Source organism: Phalacrocorax aristotelis, chromosome 5, assembly GCF_949628215.1.
Source record: "Phalacrocorax aristotelis chromosome 5, bGulAri2.1, whole genome shotgun sequence".
Classification (NCBI taxonomy): Eukaryota; Metazoa; Chordata; class Aves; order Suliformes; family Phalacrocoracidae; genus Phalacrocorax; species Phalacrocorax aristotelis.
The window spans coordinates 43,613,413-43,638,392 of record NC_134280.1 but is presented as its reverse complement, the minus strand read 5'-3'; the positions used below and the strand labels follow the sequence as shown (position 1 = coordinate 43,638,392).

Below are 24,980 nucleotides of genomic sequence, written 5' to 3'. Positions count from 1 at the left end.
ATCTGGTAACTACAGACAAATGAAGAAATTATATTGTCTAGCAACACATGGAAAGAAAATAATACAGCCACTCTGGGAACCTTATATTGTTGAGCATGTGAAAATCTAAGGGTAGAAAATCTGATCTTGCTCCAGAAAGCAGGTGTTGATGTGATGCTCAAAAAGGATGCAGGTTTTTAAACAATAGGTTTCCTGGAGGTTCCCTTCAGACCCAGCTTTTTAGTGAAATATCTCTTTTGGACTTTTAGACTTGTCTGGTGGTGGCTGGGAAGGACTCTGCTACATGACAGGGTTGTTTCAATTACTCTTGTTGTTAGCTCATGAATGTTTTACTGCTAGTTTAGAGACTGAGTCCTACTGCACTCAGCCAGGGGGTACCTGACTCTGTTTCTTCTAAATTCAGGAGACCTCTTTTGCTAGAAGTCTTTCATCCTGCTCTTCCAATACGGGTTGTTACGGACTGGTCAGACCATCTCTCCAGCCCAAGAGAAGATTGTTTCAGCCTTGGACTTCAGGGCAGGTTTTCCAGGCTTCAGCTGAGATCCTAACTAGCTGCTTTCCAGATGTACTTTCTGCACTGTTCCAGCCATGGTCTTGCCAAAGTACTTTGCTGATTTTCTGCTGTGAATGTATCCAAGTACTGAAACAAGCTCTCCCTCTCTTCCTGAAGGTTCCTGTGCAGCTAGTTATTTGCCAGGGACTCTTTGGTTTCAGTTCCTGATGAATGCAGTCACTTGTCCTCAAAATGCAATGTGTGCTCTTGTTCCTACATGCAGCAACTTGCATTTGGCTGTGTTGAAAAATATGTGTTGTTCTGCGGAGCCCAGCTTCCCATGCTTTCCAGATTGGTCTGCATCGTTTCTGTCTGTCAAGCTTCTTACATTGCACCCAATCAATATGACATCTGAGCCTCACTTGCTGAGGAATGGAAATCATGGTAAATATTTTGTAGTCTGTGCAAAATGAGTTGGCGGTCTCAACTCACTTGCTTTTAGGCAGGTGTTTGCATATATTCTCTAAGACCACTCTTAGATTTGGCACCTGTTATTGTGCTTCCTGGCGGGCACTGCAGCAGGACTTGGGGCTAGATCCTCCACCTGCAAACCCCTGAGCAAGGCTCCTGACCTCTTCAGCGAGGTGATGATCATTCCTCAAAGAAACCCATAGCCCATTGGGATTTACTGGGAGCACAGTACTGCAACAGATCAGGACACTTTGGAATGCTATTGCTCACATGGTGGTGATGTTGGGAATTATGCCAGGGACTTCAGGTACCTTCAACTACCCTCATGGTTAATTTTGTGATTAGATCTAAATGTATTTCATAGATTTACTTGAGGGCTGGGCCAATATCTGTTGACATCAACAGGAAACTTCCCATTGATCTCAGTGAGCACTGAATGTATTTCTATACAGGTGTATCTTATTCCAGGTTTGTTTTCACAAGGAGGAGGAGAATAGTGAAGTCAGTACTGCATTCAGTGTAGTATGTTTTTCTGTAAATAAATGCAGCATCCTCTTCCTTGCACTAGTTTTGGAGAGCTCAAGTCTACTTTTCCAGGCAGCCCCAAGACATACTCCTTTTTCTTTCTGAGTTGTGCTCACTGCAGCACCTCTAGCTTTCCTACCTTCAGGCAGGGTCAACCATCCACATCCTCCCAAACCAGCATCCCAGATTTTCTAAATGGAGGAGTTAGACAAGGCAGGTGCATCCATCAGCCTCAGCGTTGCCTTCAGCTACCCCTAGATTAGACAGGCTTGGTGGCAATCCATAATGTTTCTCCGCATGCATGCATATTTGGTGCTCATTGCAGGCATTGATGCAGTCAGAAGTATTTCTCCACAAAATGGATGCTCTGGGAAACGTCTGACAAATGAAAGTTTGGTGGTTTATTTAATAAAGAAAGCGATGCTTGTGAATTGTCCGCTTGTGAAATGTGCTGGAAAGTAGCTTCATCCATGACACTGGCAAGCTGGCAAAAAATAGTATAGAAGATTGTGAACTTGATTTCTATCCTGCTTCAAAAGCACTTTTACTTTCTGAAGGTCTTTCTTGCAAAACTGCCTGCCTGCACAGTGAGATTGTTCAAATAAGGCTCATGGAGATTCAGGGAACCTCTGCTGTGCAGCAGAGCAGCCGCTGAGGTATTGCTAGCAACCACACCTCAAACTGCTACAGAAGCAGCAAGTGAGCTGAAAGCCAAAGCAGAGATCTCATTCCTTGACAAGGACGGTGAGCCAGGACTTCAGTGAAACCAGTGGGAGGCTCTGTGGCTGCTGCAAGGGAAGGGGCTTGCTCTACCATTCTGGTGGTGGGCAGCAGCGAGATGGTGGCTGTGCCGCTCTGCTCCTGCGAAAGCAGAATTGAGCACATACTGATATATCCCAGTTAATTCTGGACTGCCAACCTCAGCTAACATTAGCTTTGTACTTTCTGCTTAGTGTTGTTTCTTGTTTTTTATTAATTCTAATCTGTGCAAGGACCTCCCCTCTTATCTCATGGCATCTCGGAGTGCTTGGTAAGGGAGAATCCTGGAAACATTTTGGGAAATCCAAAAAGATTAGAGCAACTGTCTGCCTTACCCATATGCTTGCTGATTCCTTCACAGAACCACTGTAGTTTGAGGGAAAAACTCCTCTTACAGAAATCAGGCTGACTCTCTATGGCTATATCCTTATTCATCCATACGTCCTTGTTTTTAAATGCAAAATTCAAGAACAAGTACTCAGGAAGCTTAGGATGGCAGGCTACAAGCTTGGCTGGTTCAATTATTTCTTCTTTAATTTCCTTTAGAAGGTATAGATGGCTGGAGAAGTAATTGATTCCAGTGACTTGATTGTGATTATTGTTTGGTTTTTTTGTCTAGTCTCTTCCTCAGACACTTCACACACAAGGGTCTTATCTCTGATTGTCCCCCATCAAGCAGGTTCTTGTGGGGAAAAAATTCCCCTTGCTCCAAATACTTCTTTTTCCTTCCCCAGTAGCATGCTTTAAAAGTTACATCCATGCCTAAATCCTATTGACTTCAGTGTTTTTTGGAAACTATATTTAGATGAACTGTTTTGAAAGCACTGGCTCCATTAGGAATGCACGCTAGACATTCTCTCCCAGACTTCTTTCAATATTTTCCTTCTGTACCAATTATGTCCGGATCCAAAGTTAATCTGTGAAATGCAAGAGCAGCTGTACGAAGGCAGACCGAAGGCTCAGCTAGCTTTGCAGACTACCTCTGACATTGGGTGGTAGTGGATGCCTGTTTTTACAAGCATTATGTTGGCTCCAGCAAACCCTCCTAGCAAGCTGCTGCTTAACATCTTACTGAACTAGAGGTTTTTCTCTATTTTTGTTTCCTAGACCTTTTTGTTCAGCTTACCTTCCATTATTTTGGCTTACTGCCTTTGCTGCATGCTCACTTTTCTGGCTTCCGTGATAGTCTGTGGTAGTGAAGACCACGATTCACATGAAAAAGTGCTTCATTTTGGTTTTTAATCCGCATCATTTTAAGAATGTGCATCAAACAGTGCTCTTGTACTGTTAGAAAGAGCAACGATGTGTTCACCACCACACACCTCCTGATTTGATAGAAAAGGTGATGGAGATCCAGAAGTCACCTCTTTTTCCGGCAGAGAAGTAACTGGCCAGATGTAAACTATAACTTAAGGGGAGGGATTTCCCAAGCTGTTTCCTGTCAGTTCCTTACAGTCTGTTCATCTCTGCTCACTGTTTGGGAATGAACTGATGTTTTTATTGATTTGGATTTTCTCTTCCTGAATAGTAATAACTAATGGGGAGGGACTATGGTGAGGTCAGTTTGGTTTTGTGCTGCTGCTTATCTATCAGCACCTGGTACTCTGTTTTATTTCAGTGTCTTTCGGTCCTTCTGCAGCTCTTTGTAGGTAGCACTAATTTCTGCTACTTTAAGTAATTTTTTTTCTTTATCCTCCACAAATTGTTCCTATATCCCTTTTCCTGATCCTTTAGGCTCTGAGAACAACACATGTCACCGCCCAAATTGCTGTGGGATTCCACTGGGACTCCCTCTGCTGTGAAAAATAACCATTTATTCCTACCGGTCCCTTCCTGTTTTCTACCAGTTTTGAATTCACTTGAGAACCTTTCTTCTAATCCCAGGAGAGATTAATTTCCTAGGAACTCCTGGTGAGGGAGCTTTTGAGAAACCAGAGTACACGGTATCAACTAAATTGCCCCTACTTACGTATGTGTTGATGCCCACAAAGAATTCCCCAGGAGATGTGATTCCAGCTACCAAAAGCATGTTTTTTCATCTTAGTCTTCTAATTATTTATAATGTTATGACATAGCCACTACTGCTTTGCTCAGTGTTAAACTCAGTGGTAAGTAGCTCAGTAAATTCCCCTTTGGATTTTTTTTGGGGGGGTTTTTTTTTCTTTTTAACTGCCCTTTTACAGAGGCTGACGGCCCCGGAGTCGATGTCGTCTTATCCCTCATCTGCACCATTATGCACTGGTGCTGAGAAAAGATAACACCTGGATATGAAACTATGCTTTCTACAACAGTGAGGGATAATATTTGATGTCCCATGAACACTGAAGGCATCACCTGTGGTTTATGTGCACCATGCAAAACAAGTGATTGGGGAATATCGCAGTCTTTCTCTTATTTTGGAATGAGACGCTGAGGATTAACATTGTGTCTACAGCCCCTAAGTGTGTCTGGTGCTGCCAAATAATTTTTGATTTCTAGGGCTACTGACTTGTTTGTTGGAACAGGCAAAGAAAGACTTATAGCATTAGTCCTCCTCCTTTCCAGAACTGCAGTCAAGCTTATTCCACTGTAATCAAACCTGTGTTCACATGCAGAGGTAGCCTCAGGAGCTCATGTGCTGCAGAAGGGTGTCATCTCAGGATCCTTCTGTGTCCTGTAACCCACGTGCCTGTTCCTTTCATATCAGTAATGGATTTATATGAGTAAAGAAAAAAATAATGGCTCTGTTTAAAAGATCTTTTTTTTTCCCCCGACACACGGTGTAGGAATACTGTTAAGGCTGGCAAGCTAGCTCAGTTCCAGAGAAGCAGCATTCTCCTTCAGTCTGCAAAGGGCAGGCTGGCAGACATTTTTCTTAGCAATATTTTCAGCATCTCTTTGAAGCCACATGGTTCTGGGATTTTCTACTCCCTCCTCATCCCCTTTGTCGCTTTTTTTTTTTCTATGGAGGATGTCTTATGGTTTCAGGAGAGATACCACCAAGAGCTAGCCCAGCGTGGAATCTCTACAATCCTGAACTGTTCTATTAGTGTTCCCAGGGCTGGATTCAATTGACAAGAGGCTCTGTAGCCAACCCCCTTGGACTGCACATGTGTTTATTTAAATGTCAGTGGCCCACACAAGCTGAATACCTATTAGCTAGAGCATGCATAAAATCCAAAGCACAGCTACAGTTCATATTTATTGTTCAAAGTACAGATGCCTTTATTGTCATTTCAGTACTCTTGTATTTATGGTATTATTCAGTCAGCTCTGAGAAGTTAACTAGCACTTTGCAGTGTTTCTTTACTGCGAGGGTATAATATCCGTCTATAATAAATATATAGGTAAGGGATTTAAGAAACGAAACAGCAACAACATATTGCATGTGAAAACTTTACTAAGCAAATAAAACATTCCCCACCAGAGTTGTGGGAAAAAACCCCAGCAAGCTGGTATCATCTGAAGTCAGTTAATGAGCAGTAGATGTGTACTTCCACTCTATTTTTTTAACTCTGTCTTTTGTTGTTCTCCAGCATTTCTGTAGCCTATACTCTTCAAAAAGCACAGCTCCCATGCAGGCTGGAAATACATTGATAAGGGTTGTAGCAGCAAGGCTTTTTTTTTTTTCGTAAGGGCAGAAGGGAAGTAGAGAGAAAAATGTCTTCTGCTGTTGATAGTCCAGAAACCTGCCCTATTTAAATTCTGACAGTTGGCTTTGTGAGGCAACATCCAGCAAAAGAAGATCCTTTCCACTAAAAATAAAGCTATTTCAAGCTGATTTTAAATTTCGCTGGCAACATTTGCCTGTGACCTTTCTTAGTTTGGAGTGATGATAATGCTAGCATTTGATTTGAGAGAATAACAGTTTAATTAAAGGGGGAAAAAGAAAGAACTTTATATTTGGCTGCTGTTGTTCTGCTGACATGAATGTGAGTTACTCCAAGTGGGATTTTGGGCTCAAGTCCAGGAAAGCAAAAATGCTTCTTTAAAACCAACTGTAACAGGGGGCTGTCCTGCTTGCTCATTAAAACATAGAGAAGATGGGATGTATCAGGAGCAGAATCATTTTTGCTTGAGGTTGCTGGCTTGAGTCCCGTCCAGGCTGGTAGTGACGGAAAGCTGCAAACCTCCAGTGGTTATTCAGTAACTAATGTGAAATAAGTTGGTGGTCTTGTTCCAGTTCCTGGCGGTCAGGTGTGTGCATCACAGAAACCACCACTTCACTTGGCATGCTTGCTGAAAGCCGGAGCAGACAGACCAGCGATTGAGTTGACAGAGAAGGGCACTGAACAGCCCTACAATTTTAGGATTAAGACTTCAAGGCTGCTGTTGAGAAGGGCTGGCAAGACAGTCGGAGGGAGCCTGCTTTGCCCCATAAGGGGTCGCTGCTTGTATGAAAGGAAACCCAATACCAAAGCCTGTTGGTTTTGCATCTTGCATGAGTGCTGTGTTTGCTACTTGAAAAATTAATTCTGATGGGTAAGCTGCGTTGCAAAAACACCTATGGTAGAAGAGCTGCAAGTACATATTCTGCCAAAGGTGTGCAGCACTTGCACAATGTACAGTTGCGTATTAAAGGCTAAGGATGTCCGTGCTTTTAAAGTGGTTTCCAGGTCTGACTGTATGATTTCTGAATGAGGAGAAACCTCAGGCTAGATTTTTGGACTGACTTCAGAGACCACTTTGTAGACAATTAGGCCCTTATTGAACAGAGCTGCCAGTAAGTGAGGCACCCAGACTGAAGGAGGCTCCTGGGAATTCAGCTAGGAAATATATGTGACATCTTCAGAGAACTTCTTTCACAATGGCACAGGAGTCCACCTTCCAAAATCCTCAGTCTTGTGGTAAGATCCATATGGCCATGGATGGGAGAAATGGGCCTACAGTGATACAGTCATGTCCGAAGTATATTCATGTACCTGTGTAGGACACAGCTCCTTCCTCTGGCCTGATAATTGCAGTTCCTTGAGTTCTGGTTCCTTGAAAAATCTTCTTTTGCCTTTGTCACATTAAGGGCATCCAGTTCCATTTATTTTTGGCTGACTGTAGAGCACCAGCATCTAGGCCAAAACTCAATGGTAAATCTGTGACAGTCTCTATCAGGAAAAAGATGATAATTATTATACCCAGGAGTTTTATCAGCCACAGCTGTTATGCTGTTTGCTGGGGAAACTGTTCTTTGAAATATATGACCAAAATAAACAGTCTAGCATCTGTAGAATTGTGGGTAATTTAACAAGTAATCTCCCCTGAAACAGTTGCCTGGATTTACCAAAAGCAAGGCGACAAAAAGTATTCTTGTGCTTTGATGCTGGAGGTAAGCAAGCGGTTAGGGTATGCAGGGTTCAGAAGAAAGTATGAAACTAAGCAACATGTCTTTCCCACTCTTCAACTAGTCCTCGGTAGCCATACTCCAATAACTCTTTAATGCCTACTTGCCTTGTCCAAAATAGTTCATGAATGTTGAGTTTGCAGTCAGGCAAATTACTGCTTGTCCTTTGTTCTCTTGACCAGACGAGCAGAAAAGAAAAAAGCTTTAACACTTTCTCTCTTCTCCTTGCTTATATAGAAGCACAGCCCAATTTTGGTCTACTACCGCTTCCTACCACATATGATCACAGCATCTTGCATCTTAGTCTCTAGGGATGAGCCAGAACATGTCCTGCCCCTCGTTCCAGAACAAGGCAGAGGCTCTATTTATCATACTCACATTTCTTAGCCAGTCCAGCAGCTTTTCTAGAGGTTACCCATATTAGCCTGCTAACGTGTTTGAAAAGTTCCCATCAGTGTTCATAACTGACTCTTTCATATCCAACAGGCCACCTGTGAACATGATAGGAAGCTCCTGATAAGGAATCAACATCTGTGTCTCTCATCTCTTCAGATGCCAGATGATCACAGTGTGAACGACCTAAACCAATTCTACTGGAACAATGCAGACATGTCCCTTTGCAACATCAGCTCTAGAAGCACCTATTGCAAACTCTTCCTTTTCAAAAAAGGAAAATACATGGCACTTATTATGCAATGTAGTTATTATTGATCTATATCTCAATGACTTACATTCCATTTCTGGGTTGGTCTCCACTGCCTTGCAGCTTTTTGAAACAACTCCTCAGTTTTAGTTTCCACACTATCCCGTTCATTCCTTTCCTTGAATCTAGTCCATGACACCATGGGGTTTCTGCTATCCGCTCTTTTTTAGAACGTGAAATCTGCCTTTTTTCTTCCATTTTTGGTTTGGGTTTTTTTTAGTGTGTCTGTATGTGTGGTACAAAACTAGGGGGGCCTCTGGTCCTTTTACAGGCCTGATCTTGCCTAGCGATCCTGGAAGAGAGAGGTAACTCTCCTCTGTGCCCATGCTTTATAGGCACATAGACATTTCTAGGGCTGCATAGGTTTTGACTTTTCTGACCTCTCACCATAATACATTCTAAATATTATTTTAGCTGAATACTTATGTCTCAGCTTTCTATTAAACAACATATCTGTAAATGAGAGTGCTACATTCAAAAGACCCACCCAATTATTTTATGGTGCTGAACAGGGTCTGAGTGTATCTCTTCAGACTTTCGAGACGTTCCTTTCATGGTTTTGATACCATTTTCCGCAAGCCCATTTCACTATTGCTATTCTGGACACTCGTACTTCTGTTAGCACATCTTGATCCACTGTGATGTTTTTTAAGAAGTCAGAGAAAGTGCTCATAAATAACACAAGTTTTTAAGATACAATGGGTAAGGAACAAGTATTAGGAAACAAATCTTAGAGGAGAGAGAAGGATCTGAGCATTTTCCCTCTTTAGATGCCTCTGTGTATCTGTATAAAGAGCTGAACCAGTGCTGCGGGAACGATCCACAGATGACATATTTCAGCGCAAGACCCATACATCCACAGAGGGCCTCTTGGAGTGAGCTCCAGGTTTCAACTTTCCAAAATTCTCTGGATTTTTTAATGTGAAAGCATTCAGGTATATTCAGCAAGAATAGATCTTTCTCATTGCTATATTTTATTGCAATGCTCCATGCTATATTTTATTCTAATGTTCTACTCTGCTTTCTGAGTGCACCTGGCTGATGCTTCTGTTCTGAATTTCTCAGTGGCATGCCTTCACAGCAGGAGGGAGGTTATCATCTGCCATCATGACCACAGTCTGTTACGGAGGTGGAAGCTCCCAGGCAGAAGAGTGAAGTGAACTTAGATCCCCCATTTCATGGGTGTGTGTTCTGAACACTTGAAAATGCTGCAAGCTCTAGGCACCTCTGAAAAAGGTAAAGCGGCTCTAATTCAGTTTTTGAATCAGAAGAGTCAGTTGTGGGTCCCAGGTGAATGGCAGAACCTCCCTGCAGGCCTTAGTGACAAATGTATTTAAGGCTTGCTCCTGTGCTCAGCATTCCCCATACAGCAGCTACAGGCAGCTGCATTGAGAACACGCTGAATTCAGGCCACTCGCCTTGCTGGCTATTACGGATCCACTCCGCCACATGCCTTGCCTGTGAACCTATTTGCACGCTGTCCCATACAGTCCTTGGCCTAAGAGCCCTGGGTTCCTTTCCTGGGGCTGTAATTGTTGGCTTGGTTTTTTATTCGAGCTTTGTCCTCAAGTAGATTGGATCTGTGAAAGGAAAGGCTCCAAGTACAAGCTCTGCCAGCTACTACTTGTCTGTAAAATCTGAAAGTTGCTTCTCCTTAAAGGCAGTTGCTGCTCCTGAAGCCAGGCATTTTTATTTGCATGAGAAAGCTGTAACTGACTGTAAGATAGCCTATGATCTTATTTTAACAGAAAATTATAAAAATAAGTTTAATTGTGTTCTTGCTCTGTCTCAATTTAGTGGCTAGCCGTTCTCTGTCGTGCTCCCCACATTTTTGGAGACCTGGTTGACACTTATTTAGGTTGGCACAAACTAAATATAACCAACTGCATGTGAAGGACCATGCACTGGGTCACAGCTTCAAGAGCAGTGGAAAGAAGCATTCTGCCTTTCATTGCAGAGCAAGGGGGTTATAGGCAAAACACAGCTATTCTAAGACAGCTCAATGAAGCACACGCAACGTGAACAAAAAGTAAGTATTCCATTCAACTTGTGAATGCTCGTGAAATTTATTTTTTGCCAGCTTTTACAGTCCACAGCCTTCTCATTCAATCTTGAATAATAGCTTTGAATTGAGCTGTAAAAGCTTCTGAAGTTTGAAGTCTTTTGACAAGTTAATTCAGCTGTATGGTAAAAAGTTTTCCCCCCAGATAGAATAAAGCTATCATATCATGAATGTAGTAGTCATCCAAGGGAAGGAAAACACCATTAGGATTAGAAATGATGGGCTTTATGGAGATAGTTTGTGGTTTAGTGTAATCTACTATCAATATTTCAGTAGAAAAATATTCTACTCATCATTCAGCTGGAAGTCAATATCTTCACTTAAAACCAACAGCCAGGGGACAGGCTACATATATTTTTTTATTGAAAAAGTAACTTGTTGCTTTTCCATCAGTTTTTTTTTTCTTACATTTATTTATATTTTAATTGTTTTTCACCCTGTGTCATGCAGGATGCCTTTTCCCTCCCCCAGTTGAAAGACACAGACTAGAAAAATGGATCAGTACTGCCTCTTAGGTTCCCACTATAGAGACACACACTTTTCTCCCAGCAGCTACCATGGACGAAAATTATTATTTTCCTTTTTTTTAATTTTTAAAATTTTTTTAAAAAATACTAAGAATCAGAAAGTGATCACTGGTAAACTAAGTATATCCAATAATTTTTATAGCCTCAACTTCACAAAGATTCTGTATAAATTTTATACTTATTTCTTTTTATGTATAAATTTAAGCCTTAATGCACCACTAAAAATCTGCCTGAACTGAAAAGACAGCTGAGGGGGGAAAAGATATTTCTTTCATACTCTTAACTCTTCAGTTTAATCAAGAGGGATGATGACACTCTAAGAACTTCGGGACAGCGGTTTGTAATGGCTGCAGAACATTTCTTATCTATATATAATACAGTTGAGAGCAAAGCTGTTACTGCTAAATAAACAGGGTGTTTATAAAATCCAGCAAAAATTATTCAAAACAAGTTTTAGCAAGGAAACTTATTTTAAAAGTGTATTGTACTTGTGATAAAATGACTGCCATGACAATCCCATGTATCTTCATTAGAAGTCTTCATATGTAAACTTTTTGAGTATGTTTTCTGCTTTTTCAGCTTATGTCTTCCTTACACTGACTTTTCAAACAGCAGCAATGCGACTTCTCCTTACTGCAGCTCAAAGAAGAAAGTGGTTGCCCCTGCTACCCAGGCTGCACAGGATGGATATTTATTTCCAGGTAGAACATACTGGAGCTAAGCTACATGACATCTCTGCAGCAAACACGTGGGTGAGAGTTGCCAGTTGTGTTGCACCGAGCCTCTCCCAAACCTCCTGCATGGGAAGTAAGCGCTGCCTGTTGTGTGTCTCTAATCTACCATCACTAATTCTTGCATTTGGTGACATCGCATTGAAGCGCTGTCTATTCTGTACTTGATATTACTGAAATAGAGAGTTTAATTTGAGAGACAATTCATTTGATGAAAACATTTTTTTAAGTGTAAATATGAAGGAGAGAGCAAATTTTACATTGTGGCCTTTACTTTGAACTCCACTCACTTCCCGCCCCCCACCCAAGTAGGGGACAGGGACTTGAGTGTGTCCAAGACAACAGCAAAAACTTGTTTCTTAGGGGCTGGCTTTTAATGCTTCAGAATGTAAGCTTTTCAGTCCCTGACTGATGAAGACTTGATGAAGTGCTGGGTCTGCAGACAAGCTGGAAAAATAGTTTCTGCAGCCAAATATAGGCTTCTTCAGCCTCAACAGGCACTCCCTTAAGTGGAGAACACCTTGCTCTCCTTTACAGCTCACATTAAGCCAGACAGGACTGCTCTGTACAGAAGACATATTTCGTAGCACAGAAAAAAAAGAGAAGTCTCTCTCTCTGCAAGAGTATTGTACGAAGATACAAGGAGTCCCAGCCAAAGCAAAATTCACCAGTGGAAAAAAAAAAGGTATGTCAGAGGAAAACGCAGGAGGGGGGCGATGTAAATTTAATGTTCTCTGTTCCGTTACAGCTGTGTCTTAAGTCTAGTTGGTTTGTTGGGGTTTTCTTTTTGATGGCAGAAAGGAGTAAATAAGTATGCTGTAGGAAGGATGCAGAACAGATGGGAGTGGGAGATAAAGCAAAGAAGGGTGGCTGGCGGTAGAGAAATATCGAGAGAGAGCAATGACTGATTAGGAGGAAAAACAGACCAGAGAAAGCAATCACCAGGTAGAAACTTGTGTCTAGGCTTGACCCCTCTCTAAAGATGCAAGTGGCGCTGGCACTTGGAGTAGGTCTTCAGTGGCTGGGCTCTAGGGAAAGCTCCTGCTGGCTTTCTGTCTAGCTTGAGACTCTTTTTTGGGTTTGGGTTTGCTTTGGGCTTTTTTTGGCCAAGGAGGTGGTGGGAGAGGCAAGATTAGAGTGAAAAGCTGAGGCACCCTATTTTATTTTCACCAGATCCATGTGACTAGAGAGGGAAATTAGCTGGAGTGTTGTGATGGCTGTTTCCTGCTTAAGAACTTAAAAAAATTGAACCATTCCTGACAAACAAGGAGTTCAGCTAAAGATGAGGTGGAGGTAGGCGGGAAGTTCTGTAATTGCATTTTATTTAAGTCTTTATGAATTAGCTATGCCAATTTTTTTTAACTTGTTATTTTTTACTTCAAATGGCTTCTGAGTAAACTTTTCAGCTGCGATTACAGCTATGCTATATACAGTTGGTTCTAATATATAGGAAGAATACTATTTCTTGTTAATCTCCAAGCTCTAATTTACATGAACAATTACAAGGTTTAATCTTCTGTCATTATGCACAGGTTAGCCTAGACTGGATATTAATAGATGCACATATTCACACCCACAATCACTAGTACTGCATCAATCAAATTTTGAAGATAGATCTTCTACTCCATGGCAACTTTTAAGGCACAATTTTCTTCTCTTGTTTCCTCTTTTTAAACTAGTTCAGCAATGCAGAAAGCATTGGAGGCAACTGATGGGGCCAGGCAGCAGCCTCTGTGGCTTATAGCCAAGAGAACGGGTCCACAGTACAACATCCAGCCTTCAGTGTTGAGCGTATGGGGACAGGGAATGTGGGAGGGGAACACAGGTAGGGGACCTCTGGGCTCCCTTACACTTAGAAGATGCAATGACCACTTAAGGAAAATGTTGTTTGTAACTCCGGTTGGTGACCAAACCATATCCCAGCTGTACCAGGAACAGGGAGCCGCAGGAGAGGGCAGCCAGGTGGCTGGCTGCCCACAGGCTGGTCCTATGCTGACCACCCATCATTAGATCCACTAAAGAACTTGTAGCATTAGCATATATTACCTTGTCAGCTATACGGTCGGCGTTAGTAAACTTCTAGTCCTAAAGCACTTACACCCATGCACCTTTTGACACTTAAAAATAATTAAGAGGCTTATTTATACACACATACATGTGAGAAAACAAACTAGCCCTGAATAAAGATAGCACAACAACCATGTGAGGAAACCTAAAACCTCACCAACCAAAGAACAACAAACAAGCAAGCCCGCACACCAATATAAGCTAAAAATGAAACAAAAAGGGCTTCAGCTTTATGCAGAAGTGGTGCTCTTCGTGCCAGTGGTGTTCTTAGGTGCATATTACACAGAGAATGTTCCAAAACTTAAGGCCTTCTCCAAGGCAGGCCATGCTGCCTGTATGCTCGAGCTCAGAAGAATCAAAATGTAACATTTGTTGTAAGTTGACAATAATAAATTAATCTCTCAAAAATAAAGTAAGACTGGAAAGCTTAAGTTAATGGGATGCTATTGCTGATGGAACTGTCAGTAATTCTGACCTCTGCTGAGACCTGAGCATGTCGTTCACAGCATGGGAAAAAAGGTAACTGTAGGGGTCAGATCAATATGGCAAGGATTTTTAGATGGGTGGCTCTTTCAAATGGAAGTGTAGTTGCTAAACATCTCAGAAGGAAAAAAAAAAAAAAGGAACAGTGTTTATATCCTACCATATATATGTAAATTCTGAGGGAGGGACAAAGTTGTTAGCAATTCTCATCAGGTCCCAGAAGTTACGTAAATCCAGATGGCTGAACTAGAGGAGTTCGTTTCTCTTTAAGGAAAATCTGGAAGTTTAAAAACAACTTAGCAAGAGCCAATGAATCAAAACCACCAAAAGTGTGCTGGGATGGCTGCCTACGAATAGGAACGTTATGTTTCATATTATCTTAGTCAAGGATGTTAAGAAACTCCTTGAAAGCTAAGTGAGAAGTCCCCCTGCATTTAATGGGCTGTAAGTATGGCACAGTATGGCACTGCGCTCTGGAACCCCAACTGCTACCATGAGGTGTTCAAGCAGACCACTGTGCCCACAGGGCTGGTACCATTAACTCCTTCAACTCTGTGCAGGCTGAGGGCTCCACCTAGGTGAAGTAAAAGAACGCTCTGCAAGCTGTATTTGGATGGGAGAGGAGAGGGTTGAGTGCTGTGCAGATGGCCTTCACCTCAGAACAAATGGAACTGAACAGGAAAGGGGTCATCATCTTTCTAGGACTACCATGGTGGCTTCCCTTCAAAAAATGGTTAACGACCATCACAAAGAAAGGGAGTAATAATACTTGATGTTGTGGCATTTGTGACTTTGACTTTCCTTGGCCATTGGCAATCCCTTTAGTAAAGCCTACTGGATATCTAATGCACCTCAGGCAGGATGTTCCCATCAGAGGATGCCTCAGAGGTATCCGTGTGTTGAGCTTTCTTGCACCAGCTAACACAGATGCTGAGATATTTTGCTTCTTATGATATGGAATGTTTGCAGCGTGACTTCTCAGTTTCAGGCTTTGTGCTATTCAAAGGTAAAAATGACAAAATGCAAGTGAAAGGAGAGTTGCGCCAGCCCCGGGCTTGGCCAATCGAGAAACTGCAGCTAGAGAAGACTTGACAGTTCAATAGGGTAATTCTTTACAAAATAGGAAAATCAATTAAATGTTGAATGGTTGTTAGGAAAACATGGGTAGAGGTAAGTATGCTGAACAATTTTTTTTTTTTTTTTTACTCTCGGTAATTCAGGCAAAGGTTTGTAAAGATTTTGAACTGTACTCTCCCCTTTTCATTTTTGCTATCTTGATTCAGCTGTTTGCTATTAAAAGCAGTGTACTCAGCAGCAGCCATTTTTTATAGACAATACTTGATGGAGAAAAGGAAAACACACTTCAGGAGTGGGAGTTTGGATGTAGAAAACTGAGAAAAAGTTTCATATTCTATTAAAATGCTATATATCAACTATGGCTTGCATTTTCTATGGTATTTCTAGTTAATCCATCTCCATTAGTATCTTGAGAATCAAAAATCCATGGTTTCAGATACATCAAACTACTAAGAAGACAAAAGAATGCATAACGTTTCTTGTTACAGGTGGAAGATTTAACTAAAGGAATGCATCACCACAGTTGTTTCTCTATTAGATCAGTCCTCCACATTGTGTTTCTTGTAGCCCATCTAGATTTGAGTCTTTCTGTTACTTTTCCACCTCTTAGTAGTTACAGATGAAACCATGGAGGAAACTATAGGCAGCAGTGGGTCAAGGAGAGACGGGGGAAAAAAGGAGTTGGCTGCACTCGCATGAGTTTCTAGAAGCAGCTACCCAGCATGGTGTGGAGGTCTCCTTGCTTCATGCCAGTCCTTGGACACATGGAGTTTGTTCTTGGCCATGTGGTGCTGGAGTGAGGACAAAGTTATAGAATCATAGAGTCATTAAGGTTGGAAAAGACCTCTAGGATCATCAAGTCCACCCTCCAATCCAACCCCACCATGCCTCCAAGTGCCATGTCTACACATTTTCTGAACACCTCCAGGGATGGTGGCTCCACCACCTCTCTGGGCAGCCTGTTCCAATGCCTGACCCCTCTTGCAGTAAAGACATTTTTCCTAATATCCAGTCTAAGCCTCCCCTGGCACAGCTTGAGGCCATTTCCTCTTGTCCCATCACTTCTTACTTGGAAGAAGAGACCAACACCCACCTCACTACAACTTCCTTTGAGGTAGTTGTAGAGAGCGATAAGGTCTCCCCTCAGCCTCCTCATCTCCAGGCTAAACAACCCCAGCTCCCTCAGCTGCTCCTCATCAGACTTGCTCTTCAGTCCCTTCACCAGCTTCGCGGCCCTTCCCCGGAGAGTCACCAGGCAGGAGGGACGGCGCTAACAAGCGCTCCCTCACGGGCCCGGCTCCCCTCCCGCTGTTTGCACAGCCGCCCGGCCGCCCGTTGGTGCTTAGGCGAGGTGGGGATGCTGCTGCCAGGCTGGCGATGGAGGGGACCGGGCCCGCCTGGGCCTCCGAGGCTGAGGGGTCCTGCGTCTCTGGGGGGACAGCCGGGCTCGGAGCCCCACACCCTGCAGCGGGGCTGGCTCCCGGCGGGACTGTGGGGCCACCGCGACATGGCGGACACCCTCCCGGCCCCCCGCGGTCGCCTAGGCGACGGGCCGCGCGCCACTGGGCGGGGCAAAGGGGCCAGGGCGTGGCCTGATTGGTTCCCTTCCCCCCGCATGGATGGGGACGGGGGGGGAAGAAGGAGCTGAGGCTATAAATAAACCTCGCTTCCTGATTGGCCGGGGGGAAAAATGGTCGCACCACGTGACTCTCCATCTAAAAATTCCAAGATGGCGGATCCCGTCACGGGCTGAGTCTGCTGGTGGCGCGCGCGCCGCCGGTGTCCCGCGCCGGGGGCTATCGCCGTATCCGTTACCCCCGCCTCGCCCGCCGCAACACAGGTCAGTATGCGGTGTCATCTCCCCGCCGGGACCCCCCGCCTGCCGCCGCTACGCCTGGCGGGCGGCGGCGTTGCCCCTTTAAGGCCGCGTTACTTTTCTGCCCTCCGGCTTTTAATCGTGTTGGAGCCGCTCCCAGCCGCCGGGTTCTTAAAGGGATGGGCGGCGCGCGGCTGCTTTGCGCTGTGCACCGACCGTGGAGCGTGGAGGGTTCCGGGGCGGGGGGGGGCGGGGGGTGTTGGTGGAAATAGATGGGCAGCTCCCGGCGCCAATCGCATTCGCCCGTGCAGTAGTGGCGGGTGGATTTGATCCACTCGGCGGCTCCTGCCGCGCGTTGATTGGGCGGCGGGGGTGGCGGGGCGGGGCCTCCGAGCCGTGGCTCCATATGGGACGGTGGGCGGGCTGGGCGCGGGGTGGGGGGGGCGTGACGGGCAGCGCTCCCGCCCATTCAGCGCGCCGGGCCACCCCGCCGCTCGCGTTTTTGTGAATGAGGCGGGTGGGGCCGGCGCTGCCTCAAGCCCCGCCCCCTCCCTTGGTTCCGCCCCTCCCCTCCCGGGCGGTCGCGGCAGCTCCTCCTCTCCCCCCACCCCGCTCCCCCGCCTCCCCCCCCCCCCCGGCGAGCAGCGCCGCCGCCGCCTCGGTGCTGCGCGGGGCTCGGCGGGGAGCGATGCGGGAAGCGGTGAGTGCGGCGGGCCCGGGAAGTCGGCCCGGGAGCGGCGGCGGGAGCGGGGGTGCCGCCCGGCGCGGTGCGGCGCGGCGGTGCGGGCGGTGGCGGCCCTGCGGCGGGGGGCGACGCCCGCAGCGGGGCCCTGCGGCGCCGAGCGGGCCGCGGCCCCCGGCGTCTGGTCGTCTTCCCCCCTCCCCGCCCCGCTTCCCGCCCCGGGGATAACGCGGGACTTGTGGAAAGTTTGTGTCGGGGCCGGCTCCGCCCGCGGCCCCGCCGGGACGCGCCTCAGGCCGGCCGGGGCTGCCGGCTGGGCTCCGGGCTGGGCCGGGAGGTGCCCCCAGCGCACCAGCCCCCACCAGAGAATCACTAAAAATAGCATTTTTTTTGTAACTAGGAGGAGAAAACAAGGGGTATTCTCCTCGGCATCACTGTGCTTTTGGAAGTCCTGAGGTAATGTTGGGCTGCAAGGGGGAAATGACAGGTCCGAGCCGAGGTAGGGCTCCCTCCCCGGTCGCCGGCTGCGCCTTCGCCCCCAAAACACGGGATTTTGGGAAGCTGGTGGTGAATAAAGTGCGTGCGCCAGTCCGAAATGTGAAGTGTCAGTTTGTGCAGCGATAAATGAACAAGATAAAAACAAATAAACAAACAAACAAAAAAACCCCAAGGCGTTCGGAGGAGCGCGAAGGGAGGTGTTGCTGAGCAGTTGTGTGTGGGTTTTGCTGCAGGAATTTATCAGGAAAGATGCTGTGCCATCCCTCGGCTCCTTAAATGTTATCTTTCGAGTGTTTGTGGCGTGGCGGATGCGGCGTGACATCTTAAGCAAGCAAATGTATTTACATAACAATTATTTGACATTATAGCTCGGGTGTCGCGTACCATTTAAAGGGAAGTAAACCTGCCCTTTATTCAAAACACTTGCGTAATTGTTTTGTGCTCACATTTTGTGATAGTGGAAGGGTTTTTTTTTCTTTGTGGTTGTTGTTTGCTTGTGAATAGCCTGCTTCGGGAGATTTGCATAAATTAGGCTTGTCACTGCAGACGCTCTGTTTTCTGGCCATAAGAGCGGATTTCATGTTACAGGCTTGCTTGATATTCCAGACTGGATTACAGGTCTAAAAATGTTACTAAGAAGTGGGATCTGTGTTGGGAAGGTGTGGGTGGATTTGAGATGTGAAGATCGCTTGTAAATCTGGGATGGGGCATGCAGCTCAGGGTGGAGGAGCAGGGTAGAGGTGCTCTTGGTGATCTTCATTTCTTCTGAACAGGGCAGCTTTATTTCGTGCTTGTTTCCAGCAGCTGTGTCCTTTGCCTTCATAATGCTAATTTGAGATGGAGCAAGTATTATTTTGGCCCTCCACGCTACAGTGAATTTCACCATCGAGTGAATAATCTCCTTGCCAATGCATTTTGATTTAGTGGTGTTATGTACTGTCAATAAATGGGACTTGTGCTGTATTTGCTGCCGTCAAAGTGCTTTTTGTTGTTGCCAAAAGCTACCTGGAGTTCATTATCTGAATTGGACTTTTTAAAATGTCAACGTTTTTAAAAGCTAAGGAGCTCTGAAGTTTATATAATAATCTGGTTCTTGGCAAGGTTTCTTTATTTATTTTTTTTCATAATGCGGTCTGTCACGGCACTGAGTTTTAATTGTTTCTGATGTTTCTGCCACCGCCGTATGGAGTTTTAAACCTAAAAGCTGCCGTTGTTGCTCTGCAGCCTCTCCGAAAGAGTTAAGAGGGCATTGAATTAAGAAAGCTCAGCTGCTTGTATACAAATATACAGCAATTACAAGGCAACAAAGTTATTGCAGAATCCTACTGTAACCATGGCAACATGTTCACTCAATTACATTTGGAAATGTAAAATGCCACCCAGTTAGAAAGAGTAAGTTTTAGCAACTGCAGATTTTCTGTATAAAACGAAATGTGTAAGACTGCTTTCCAGGATATTATGTACTTTTCTTTGTGTTTGGATAGCGTGTTTTAGCATGCGCATCTGACAGATTTCCATTGCTGATATTAAGGTGTGCCCTTGGTTGTCTGAACCTGGGGGGGGGGGGGGAATCCAAAAATCTTTCAATCTTTAAAGTTCAGCTTTGCCATCCTCTAATTTCTTTGGGTTAGTTTGAGACTTGGCCTTAGAAAATGGATAGATTAGAAAATGCATGAAATGCATTTTGAAAATTACCTCAGAATACTAGAGGAATTTGTCATTTACTTAATGGGATGGAGGCATGAAAGAAAAGCATACGTATGGCGTGAAAGCTTTTATTGCTTTGGGAGGAAACGATTGTTGAGCTGTCTGTGTTTTGCAGTGTGATCTCCAACAGACTATCCTAAAGCAAAAGAAAACTGGCAGGTGTGAGCTACTGAACTTGTGGTCAGCATCAAGAGAAAGGGATGAAGAAGTTCTTGAAGTCCAGGGACTGTCTGTATCAGCCCTGGGTTAGGAGGTAGCAGGTTCAGGATGCCAAGGTCCTGATGCAGGCAAACTCCTTAGTGGAAGTTAATTTTCCTTTTGATGGTAACTTTCTAGCAAAAAGAATAAAACAGAAAAAGTAGTTTCTTGCATATGTTAAACTTTGTGTTGGTCTAGAAGTAACTTTCTGCTTTGCTGTGCTCCTTTTTTGCCAGCAGGGTCCCATTAATGCAGAAAAGGGAGGAACAACAATGCATTTAAAATGAGGTGTTTTTTTGTTTTTTTTTTAACTAGGGGTGGTGTGCTTACAGATCAATGAACTTCTGAAGAAGTTACTTAGTAATGGGAGCTGATAAGAGATATTTAGAGATATTTAGGTGGGTGCAGATTGCAATGGGTTGTCGTGAAGAAATGCATTTTGTCCAGATCTTCAAGGGCTTGAACTTCAGGCTGCCTCCTGAACCCTTGGATTATCTGGATTGGAAAAGGTTTGCAGGTCCTGTGGACCTGCGTTAGATTATGGATGGTTTTGGAAGGAAGCTCTGTCCAACCTGCCAAGTCTTTCTGCTTTCCCTTTGAGCAGGTAGCTTACCTGCTGTGGGGCTTGCACATCCCTCAAAAGCAGCAGCTTGAGCAAGTGTCACTTTCTGCTCCTGTGGCGAGTGCTTGTTCTTCTCTGACTTCTACCATGGGCAGAGGCGGAAGCACAGGAGCTGGCTGTTTATACACTGCTGAAAACGTGGAGTTGATCTGTCTTCAACCTTAAATCACATGTTCAACTGGAAGGGCAAGGAGTAGGACTTGTTAAAAATAAAGTTTAAAATTGAGCAGGAGTCCATGGTTTTAGATTAGTTTGCTCTCTTAATCTCTCTTTGAAATGGCTTTGTGCTTTCTGGGGAATACAGTTTTTAAAGCCATTTTAAGGTGTATCTGAGATTCAGAAGCTTGGTGCAATGCCTGAAAATTGCCCTCTAGGATCATTTGTAGGTTTCAAATCTGAGCAAGCTACAGACTTTCTATACATGAACATGTCCAAAAGCATTTAAAACAAAGCGTTGAGACAAAAACTTGTCACTAAATACATAGTAGATGATAGGGTCAAATATTCTAGGCCAAATTTCTTTCATCTTCCAGAGGTGAGAGTAGGCAGGAGCTTTTACAATGGATTACTCACAAACGTACTTATCAAATAACTTTTGCTAAAAGGGGTCGGTGTGGTGAGTGTCTCTTAAGGTTGCGTGGCCTTACCTTAAGGAGGGCAAACTGACAATTTAATGTGGGGTGTTTATGTTCTCAATCAGCTGAATATTGGGCATGCTCCACTGAAAGGTTACTGTCTTCATTTTTGGTGCTTTTGATTGCTTGAAGCATTCCTATAATGCTCGTATGCCATGCCGTACTTTTGTAAGGTCACAGTAACTAGTTGTCCTGTTTTCTCAAGGGCAGCACGCGGCTGTCTGGGTTAACTGGTGTAAGCATGTGCTAATGTGATGCTTGCTTCAGGGTTTGAAAACCTGAATGCTGATCCTCCAGCTGTGCCAACTTAATTTGGGGTTAAAACGTTTCTTTGGTGTCCTCTTCTAGTTAAAGAAGTGATTGTGTTACACTCCTTGGCATTGTGTGTATTTGTATTTAGTGGGGGGAAAAATATACTCCTTGGTATTGTGTGTGTGTGTGTGTATTTTTTTATATATATGTATAATACAAAGTCCCAAACCCATGGGACCATATTTTTACTTGTCTTGCTCTGTGGTTGAGTACACACGGTAATATTACCAGAACAATTTACTTGCTTGAACAGTATCTGTTGCTAGCCTCCTCCAAATGGCAAAGCTTGTCACAAACCACAAAGAAATATTAATTGAACATGTTGTTTGAACACTGGTAATGACATTTGTTAAATATTTGCCAAGTACTCTTAACTCTTCTTGCTGGCTTCTTTGGTGGTGTCATCTTCTACTTCATTGTTCTTCCAGTTTACCTTTAGCTTGTTTCCAGTTATACCATTGCTTTTCTGTGATCTCTTTCAATCCTGCTACCTAGTCTACAAGGCCAGCCATTGGGTTTAAATTTTATCAGACTCCTGCTGGAATGCTTTTGAGTTTGTGCTTTTGTAAAAGTATGTGTTACTGGACCGTGAAACTGACAGGATGTGTCTTGTCGCTGAATTCAAAATTGCTTTTCAGTTTTGAGTCCACTTCCCTAACAGATAGCTTCTGTTCTCCACATTGCTTCCAGGTTCCCCAGATCCAAGCATAGCAATGCCCCAAAGCAATGAAAGGAACCTCGTTCTCCTCAGCTTCCTTGCTGATCTCAGAGGTCAGGGGTGGGGGGAAACCCATGAAAATATGTGGTTTTGCTTCAAATATTTTAAGCTGAGAAGCAGCAGAAATTCTAAGGCCATCTGCTTTAATAATTAGAAATGTGCTAGTAAAAGGCGTAAGCAGTCTAAAAAATTAAAGTAAAAGCTGTGTGTGGTGGGGAAGGAAATGCATCTTAGCATTCTGATTTGATTTAGATTCTCGTACACACGTTGTCTCTATATTCGAGTCCTTGGATGAGGGAACTCCTCAGACCGTTCCAGTAATAAATGCCACTTGCATTTTGATTGTGTTATGCACAAAACTGAAGTGGGCCAGGTTTACTTTATCCTGCAGTGGACCATGTTGATAAGGCGATATATAACAGATGATTCATGAAGTGATACTTGTCATTGCCAGGCTTGCTTGAATAGTAAGCAGATTTTGGGCAGTGCTTCTTCACCGGAAAGACTTGGGCAGTTTGAGATGAGAGGAGGAAAGAGACAAATATACACTGTATTTCTGGCTATGTTAAAGGAGCTGCCTCACAAAATTTAAAAGAAGTTGGGGGGGAGGGAGGGGAAATGGGTAAAATAAGGCGGGTAGAGAAGCAGGAAAGCACGCAGAGGTTGCATAATGATGTTGCGGGGGAAAAAGAGGAATGATTAGGAAAAGGCTGTAAAATCTCTTGGAAAGCTTCTGTGGTTTTCCCTTTGCAAGGAATTACAGCTTGGCCTTCCTTTATAAAAATTCAGTCTTTTTTTTTCATGGCATTCATTACCAGACACATCTTGATCAACTACTTCTTTCTTTTTTTCCTTCATGTTTTCATATTGGATATTACCTCAGAAATGTTTGATATGCTTCAAACTGCCATCTGCTAGTGCAGAGGAATGTCTGTTGACTTGTGGTCATGGGCACACTTAGCTAACTGCCCTCATCAAAGGACTGAACCTTTGTTCCTCATGCAATAAGTATTTAAAAACTGAGAAGTTGCAATCTGAAAATTGGATCTTAGGCTAATAAGAAACCTCCTTCTAATTTGGTCAAGACTAGGTTTTGTTAATATATTTATTTATTTATTTATTTTAACCCTAAGAGTCCTCCAAGACAGCCATTTAGTTTGGTTGAAGACCAGAGAGGAGCCAGAGAGGTGCTGGGAGGACCTGGAGGCAGAAGGCAATGTGTGCAGCTAATGTGACTTATCCAGCATCTAAGGAAGGAAGAGCTCCTTTCTTTGGGCCATAGTTACAGTAATTTGGACAAATTGGTAGGATATGACAAAGTGTCGCTGTGGCAGCATGTTGCCCACAAGGTGATAATGTCTAGGAAAATGCTCGGCAAGTTTATGTGACTTGCTGAAATGACAAATTGAAGACCCTGCCTTGGGTACGATGAGGCTGTCACATCTGTGTGGGTTTGCTGTGTTTGCTTTCTTGTTTTCTTTCAAGTTTAATCTCCTCTAGACCTTTCCTTGATGTGTGCATCTGTACATTTTATAACAAGCCAGTAAGATGTTGGATTAAGAATTATAAGGGGTTTGTTTTTTGCAAGCAGAGGATAAAATAATGTACAGGAGATTAGCATCTCTGGGCACTAGCAGCATAGCAATGTGTTGTTTTAAATGATCTTTTTAAGCGTGTCATTCTTTCATTCTGGTGAACACTGACACCCAATTGAACTTGACTCCATTTACCTTTTCAGTAGTGAAGAATTTTGATATTTCACACATAGGAAATAATTCACTTTAATTTTTCTGAAGAACTGGTGCTTTAATGAGGTGTCTGTCAGTAAGACTTAATTACTATTAAATTCTGTGAACATTAGTATACTGTGTCTTGTTCTATGTAAAATCAAATTTCATTTGTCAAATGCACAAAATAGCATTAGTTTGCTGATATAATTTGCGTTAACTTAAATTTGAGAAATAGAAGGTATTGATAACCAGTTTGCCGCTAGTACTGGTGTGCAAGGTTTTGCAGCGTGTGGTACTTGTCTGAACTGGTGCTGTTCTGTCCTCTCTGTGATTGCACGTGAGGACGCTGGTAGGAAGGTGTAGATTGCAGCTCTGTCTGCACTAATGTCTTTGAGCATTTAATGTTCAATAAGCAGTTATTCAGATTTGCTCTTCAGGATTAAAGGTGGGCAAGCACATATTCTGTTCCCCTTTCCCCCAGTGTTTTCCAAGTTGTCTTCCCATTCGAGTTTTCATTTTACTTGAGTAAAAACCTGTAGCTTTCACAAAGTTATTTCTAGGTGGCTAACATACTGTTACTGTGTTGCATGTTCTTAATACACTAACAGGAAAAGCTTGTGTTGCGTTTGCTCAGTAGGAAAATGTTCAAGTTCTGGTGTTGTGTTGACAAAGTTTTGTCTTGCGCATGGCTCCAAGAAAAGGATCCAAAATGTAAGCCTGAAACAATGCATTAATTCTGTTGCATGCTGTTCCCAACAAGTATTCGGAAAGGGAGCGTTGGTCAAAGTATTAGGAAAGTTACCGTTTTCCCCATGGACACTATAGTTTTGTACTTTTTGTTAGTATGTGG

The 24,980-nt window shown here is 43.8% G+C and overlaps 1 protein-coding gene across 2 annotated transcripts in view; it reads left to right on the top strand.

Annotated features, from left to right (window-relative positions):
- Positions 1-16,892: 16,892 nt before the first annotated feature.
- Positions 16,893-24,980, top strand: part of HDAC4 (histone deacetylase 4) — a 262,455-nt gene continuing 254,367 nt past the window's right edge. The window contains exon 1 of one of the 2 annotated variants that reach the window (XM_075094174.1): positions 16,893-17,052. The gene's annotated coding sequence lies outside the window, so the exon portion shown is untranslated. Of the gene's footprint in view, positions 17,053-17,600; positions 17,729-24,980 lie in introns of those variants that run through there. The other variant, XM_075094175.1, reaches the window with a different exon arrangement.